The following is a 6000-nucleotide window of genomic DNA, read 5'->3' on the forward strand; positions in this document are numbered from 1 at the left end:
GGATTCCTGCATTGAGCAGGGGGTTGGACTCGATGGCCTTGTAGGCCCCTTCCATCTCTATTCTATTATGCTATGATTCTATGATTCTATGATTGGAAAGCTGCTTTTACGGCCCATTTTTTATTTTTATATTTGTCCTACCTTGTCATGTGCATCTGGTGAGTTTGATTCACTTACCTCATTGGAAAGTTGCCGTTACGGCCCATTTGCGCAATACGCGTTTTTGCCAAAAACGGGTAACTGAACGTAGTTTTTGGGCAACTTTTGGAGCTGTCTATATTTGTCCCAACTTGTCATGTGCATCTGGTGAGTTTGGTTCACTTACCTCATTGGAAAGTTGCCGCTACGGCCCAATTTTCGCAATAAGCGTTTTCTGTCGGAAAGGGTATCTGAACGTGGTTTGGGGACAACTTTTGGAGCTTTGTGTATTTGTCCCAACTTGTCATTTGCATCTGGTGAGTATGGTTCACTTACCTCATTGGGAAGCTGCCGTTACGGCCAATTTGGCGCAATACACGTTTTTGAACGGAACGGGTATCTTAACGTGGTTGGGGGCAACTTTTGGAGCTTTCTATATATTTCCCAACTTGTCATGTTCATCTAGTGAATTTGGTTCACTTACCTCATTGGGAAGGTGCCGTTACGGCCTATTTTCTCAATACACGTTTTCCGCAAGAACGGATATTAGAACGTGGTTTTGGGGTGACTTTTGGAGCTTTCTATATTTGTCCCAACTTGTCATGTGCATCTGGTTAGTTTTGTTCACTTACCTCATTGGGAAGCTGCCGTTACGGCCCAATTTGCGCAATACGCGTTTTTGCCCAGAACGGGTATCTGAACGTGGTTTTGGGGCAACTTTTGGAGCTTTCTATATTTGTCCTACCTTGTCATGTGCATTTGGTGAGTTTGGTTCACTTCCCTTATTCGGAAGGTGCCGTTACGGCCCATTTTGCGCAATACGCGTTTATGCCAGGAACGGGTAATTGAACGTAGTTTTCAGGCAACTTTTGGAGCTTTCTATATTTGTCCTACCTTGTCATGTGCATCTGGTGAGTTTGGTTCACTTACCTCATTGGGAAGCTGCCGTTACGGCCCATTTTGCGCAATACACGTTTTTGACAGGAACGAGTACCTGAACGTGGTTTTGTGGTAACTTTTGGAGATTTCTATATTTGTCCCAACTTGTCATGTGCATCTGGATAGTTTGGTTCACTTACCTCATTGGGAAGCTGCCGTTACGGCCCGTTTTGCGCAATACGAGTTTTTCCCGGAATGGGTATCTGAACGTCGTTTCGGGGCAACTTTTGGAGCTTTCTATATTTGCCCCACCTTGTCATGTGCATCTGGTGAGTTTGGTTCACTTACCTCATTGGGAAGTTGCTGTTACGGCCCAATTTGCGCAATACGCGTTTTTGCCCAGAACGGGTATCTGAACGTGGTTTTGGGGCAACTTTTGGAGCTTTCTATATTTGTCCTACCTTGTCATGTGCATTTGGTGAGTTTGGTTCACTTATCTCATTGGGAAGTTACCGTTACGGCCCAATTTGCTCAATACGCGTTTTGGCCCAGCACGGTATCTGAACGTGGTTTTTGGGTAACTTTTGGAGCTTTCTATATTTGCCCCACCTAGTTATGTGCATATGGTGAGTTTGGATCACTTACATCATTGGGAAGGTGCCGTTACGGCCCATTTTTGCAATACACATTTTCTGCCGGAAAGGATATCTGAACGTGGTTTGGGGGCAACTTTTGGAGCTTTCTGTATTTGCCCCACCTTGTCATGTGCATCTGGTGAGTTTGGTTCACTTACCTCATTGGGAAGCTGCAATTATGGCCCATTTTCGCGATACGCGTTTTCCGCCAGAACGGGTATCTGAACGTGGTTTCGGGGCAACTTATGGAGCTTTCTATATTTGTCCCACATAGTTATGTGCATCTGGTGAGTTTGGTGGACTTTCCTAAATGGGAAGCTGCTTTTACGGTTCATTTTGCGCAATACGCATTTTTGCCCAGAACAGGTTTCTGAACGTGGTTTGGGGGCAACTTTTGGAGCTTTCTATATTTGTCCCTTCCGAAAGAACGGGTGTAAGAATGTTGTTTTGGTGCAACTTTTGGAGCTTTCTATATTTGTCCCACCTTGTCATGTGCATCTGATGAGTTTGGTTCACTTTCCTCATTGGGAAGCAGCTTTTACGGCCCGTTTTGCGCAATATGCGTTTTTGCCCAGAACGGGTATCTGAACGCGGTTTTGGGGTAAATTTTGGAGCTGTCTATATTTGTCCCAACTTGTCATGTGCATCTGGTGAGCTTGTTTCACTTACCTCATTGGGAAGTTGCCGTTACGGCCCGTTTTGCGCAATACGAGTTTTTGCCGGAATGGGTAATAGAACGTGGTTTTGGGGCAACTTTTGGAGCTTTCTATATTTGTCCTACATTGTCATGTGCATCTGGTGAGTTTGGTTCACTTACCTCATTGGGAAGGTGCCGTTAAGGCCCATTTTCGCAATATGCGTTTTCTGCCGGAAAGGATATCTGAATGTGGTTTGGGGGCAACTTTTGGAGCTTTCTGTATTTGTCCCAACTTGTCATGTGTATCTGGTGAATTCGGTGGACTTTCCTCATTGGGAAGCTGCTTTTACGGTCCGTTTTGCGCAATACGCGTTTTTGCGCAGAACGGGTATCTGAACGTGGTTTTGTTGTAACTTTAGGAGCTGTCTATAGTTGTCCCAACTTGTCTTGTGCATCTAGTGGGTTTGGTTCACTTACCCCATTGGGAAGGTGCCGTTACGGCCCATTTTCGCAATAAGCGTTTTCCGCAGAACGGGTATCTGAACGTGGTTTCGGGCAACTTATGGAGGTTTCTAAATTTGTCCCACCTAGTTATGTGCATCTGGTGAGTTTGGTGGACTTTCCTCAATGGGAAGCTGCTTTTACGGTACGTTTTGCGCAATACGCATTTTTGCCCAGAATGGGTTTCAGAATTTGGTTTGGAGGCAACTTTTGGAGCTTTCTATATTTGTCCCAACTTGTCATGTGCATCTGGTGAGTTTGGTTCACTTACCTCATTGGGAAGCTGCCGTTACGGCCAGTTTTGCGCAATATGAGTTTTTGCCGGAATGGGTATCTGAACGTCTTTTCGGGGCAACTTATGGAGCTCTCTATACTTGCCTAACCCTAACGCGGTTATGTTCCGGGTTAGGGTTAGGTTCCGGGTTAGGGTTAGGGTTAGGTTCCAGGTTAGGGTTAGTTTCCGGTTTAGGGTTAGGTTCCGGGTTAGGGTTAGGTTCCGGGTTAGGGTTAGGGTGAGGTTCCGGGTTAGGGTTAGGGTTAGGTTCCGGGTTAGGGTTAGGTTCAGGGTTAGGGTTAGGGTTAGGTTCCGGGTTAGGGTTAGGTTCCGGGTTAGGTTCCGGGTTAGGTTCTGGGTTAGGTTCCGGGTTAGGTTCTGGGTTAGGTTCCGGGTTAGGTTCGGGGTTAGGTTACGGGTTAGGGTTAAGTTCCGGGTTAGGTTCGGGGTTAGGTTCGGGGTTAGGTTCGAGGTTAGGTTCGGGGTTTTGTTCCAGGTTAGGTTCCGGGTTAGGTTCCGGGTTAGGGTTAGGTTCCGGGTTAGGGTTAGGGTTAGGGTTAGGTTTCGGATTAAGTTCCGGGTTAGGTTCCGGGTTATGTTCCGGGTTAGGGTTAGGGTTAGGGTTAGGGTTAGGGTTAGGGTTAGGGTCAGGGTTAGGGTTAGGGTTAGGGTTAGGGTTAGGGTCAGGGTTAGGGTTAGGGTTAGGGTTAGGGTTAGGTTCCGGGTTAGGGTTAGGGTTAGGGTTAGGGTTAGGGTTAGGGTTAGGGTTAGGGTTAGGGTTAGGGTTAGGGTTAGGGTTAGGGTTGTGCTCGCTTCGGCAGCACATATACTAAAATTGGAACGATACAGAGAAGATTAGCATGGCCCCTGCGCATCTGGTGAGTTTGGTTCACTTATCTCATTGGGAAGCTGACTTTACGGCCCGTTTTGCGCAATACGAGGTTTTACCGGAATGGGTCTCTGAACGTCGTTTCGGGGCAACTAATGGAGCTTTATATATTTGCCCCACCTTGTTATGTGCATCTGGATAGTTTTGTTCACTTACCTCATTGGGAAGGTGCCGTTACGGCCCATTTTCGCAATACACGTTTTCTGCCGGAAAGGGTATCTGAACGTGGTTTGGGGGCAAATTTTGGAGCTTTCTATATTTGTCCTACCTTGTCATGTGCATCTGGTTAGTTCGGTTCACTTACCTCATTGGGAAGTTGCCATTACGGCCCAATTGCGCAATACGCGTTTTTCCCCAGAATGGGTATCTGAACGTGGTTTCGTGGTATCTTTTGGAGCTTTCTATATTTGTCCCAACTTGTCATGTGCATCTGGATAGTTTGGTTCACTTACCTCATTGGGAAGCTGCCGTTACGGACCGTTTTGCGCAATTCGAGTTTTTCCCGGAAAGGGTATCTGAACGTCGTTTCGGGGTAACTTTTAGAGCTTTCTATATTTGCCCCACCTTGTCATGTTCATCTGGTGAGTTTGGTTCACTTTCCTCATTGGGAAGTTGCTGTTACGGCCCAATTTGCGCAATACGCGTTTTTGCCCAGAACGGGTATCTGAACGTGGTTTTGGGGCAACTTTTGGAGCTTTCTATATTTGTCCTACCTTGTCATGTGCATTTGGTGAGTTTGGTTCACTTACCTCATTGGGAAGTTGCCGTTACGGCCCAATTTGCTCAATACGCGTTTTTGCCCAGCACGGTATCTGAACGTGGTTTTGGGGTAACTTTTGGAGCTTTCTATATTTGCCCCACCTAGTTATGTGCATATGGTGAGTTTGGATCACTTACATCATTGGGAAGGTGCCGTTACGGCCCATTTTTGCAATACACATTTTCTGCCGGAAAGGGTATCTGAACGTGGTTTGGGGGCAACTTTTGGAGCTTTCTGTATTTGTCCCAACTTGTCATGTGCATCTGGTGAGTTTGGTTCATTTACCTCATTGGGAACCTGCCATTACGGCCCATTTTCACGATACGCGTTTTCCGCCAGAACGGGTATCTGAACGTGGTTTCGGGGCAACTTATGGAGCTTTCTATATTTGTCCCACCTAGTTATGTGCATCTGGTGAGTTTGGTGGACTTTCCTAAATGGGAAGCTGCTTTTACGGTTCATTTTGCGCAGTACGCATTTTTGCCCAGAACGGGTTTCTGAACGTGGTTTGGGGGCAACTTTTGGAACTTTCTATATTTGTCCCTTCCGAAAGAACGGGTGTAAGAACGTTGTTTTGGGCAACTTTTGGAGCTTTCTATATTTGTCCTACCTTGTCATGTGCATTTGGTAAGTTTGGTTCACTTTCCTCATTGGGAAGCAGCTTTTACGGCCCGTTTTGCGCAATATGCGTTTTTGCCCAGAACGGGTATCTGAACGCGGTTTTGGGGTAAATTTTGGAGCTGTCTATATTTGTCCCAACTTTTCATGTGCATCTGGTGAGCTTCGTTCACTTACCTCATTGGGAAGTTGCCGTTACGGGCCGTTTTGCGCAATACGAGTTTTTGCCGGAATGGGTAATTGAACGTGGTTTTGGGGCAACTTTTGGAGCTTTCTATATTTGTCCTACCTTGTCATGTGCATCTGGTGAGTTTGGTTCACTTACCTCATTGGGAAGGTGCCGTTACGGCAAATTTTCGCAATATGCGTTTTCTGCCGGAAAGGATATCTGAATGTGGTTTGGGGGCAACTTTTGGAGCTTTCTGTATTTGTCCCAACTTGTCATGTGTATCTGGTGAATTCGGTGGACTTTCCTCATTGGGAAGCTGCTTTTACGGTCCGTTTTGCGCAATACGCGTTTTTGCGCAGAACGGGTATCTGAACGTGGTTTTGGTGTAACTTTAGGAGCTGTCTATATTTGTCCCAACTTGTCTTGTGCATCTAGTGGGTTTGGTTCACTTACCTCATTGGGAAGGTGCCGTTACGGCCCATTTTCGCAATAAGCGTTTT

General features: G+C 46.3%; 1 pseudogene; it reads left to right on the plus strand.

Annotated features, from left to right (window-relative positions):
• The first annotated feature begins 3869 nt into the window (after window positions 1-3869).
• On the plus strand, window positions 3870-3938 carry LOC134411840 (U6 spliceosomal RNA; annotated as a pseudogene).
• The last annotated feature ends 2062 nt before the right edge of the window (window positions 3939-6000 follow it).

The sequence above is a fragment of the Elgaria multicarinata genome, chromosome 20 (genome assembly GCF_023053635.1).
Source record: "Elgaria multicarinata webbii isolate HBS135686 ecotype San Diego chromosome 20, rElgMul1.1.pri, whole genome shotgun sequence".
NCBI classification, from domain to species: domain Eukaryota; kingdom Metazoa; phylum Chordata; class Lepidosauria; order Squamata; family Anguidae; genus Elgaria; species Elgaria multicarinata.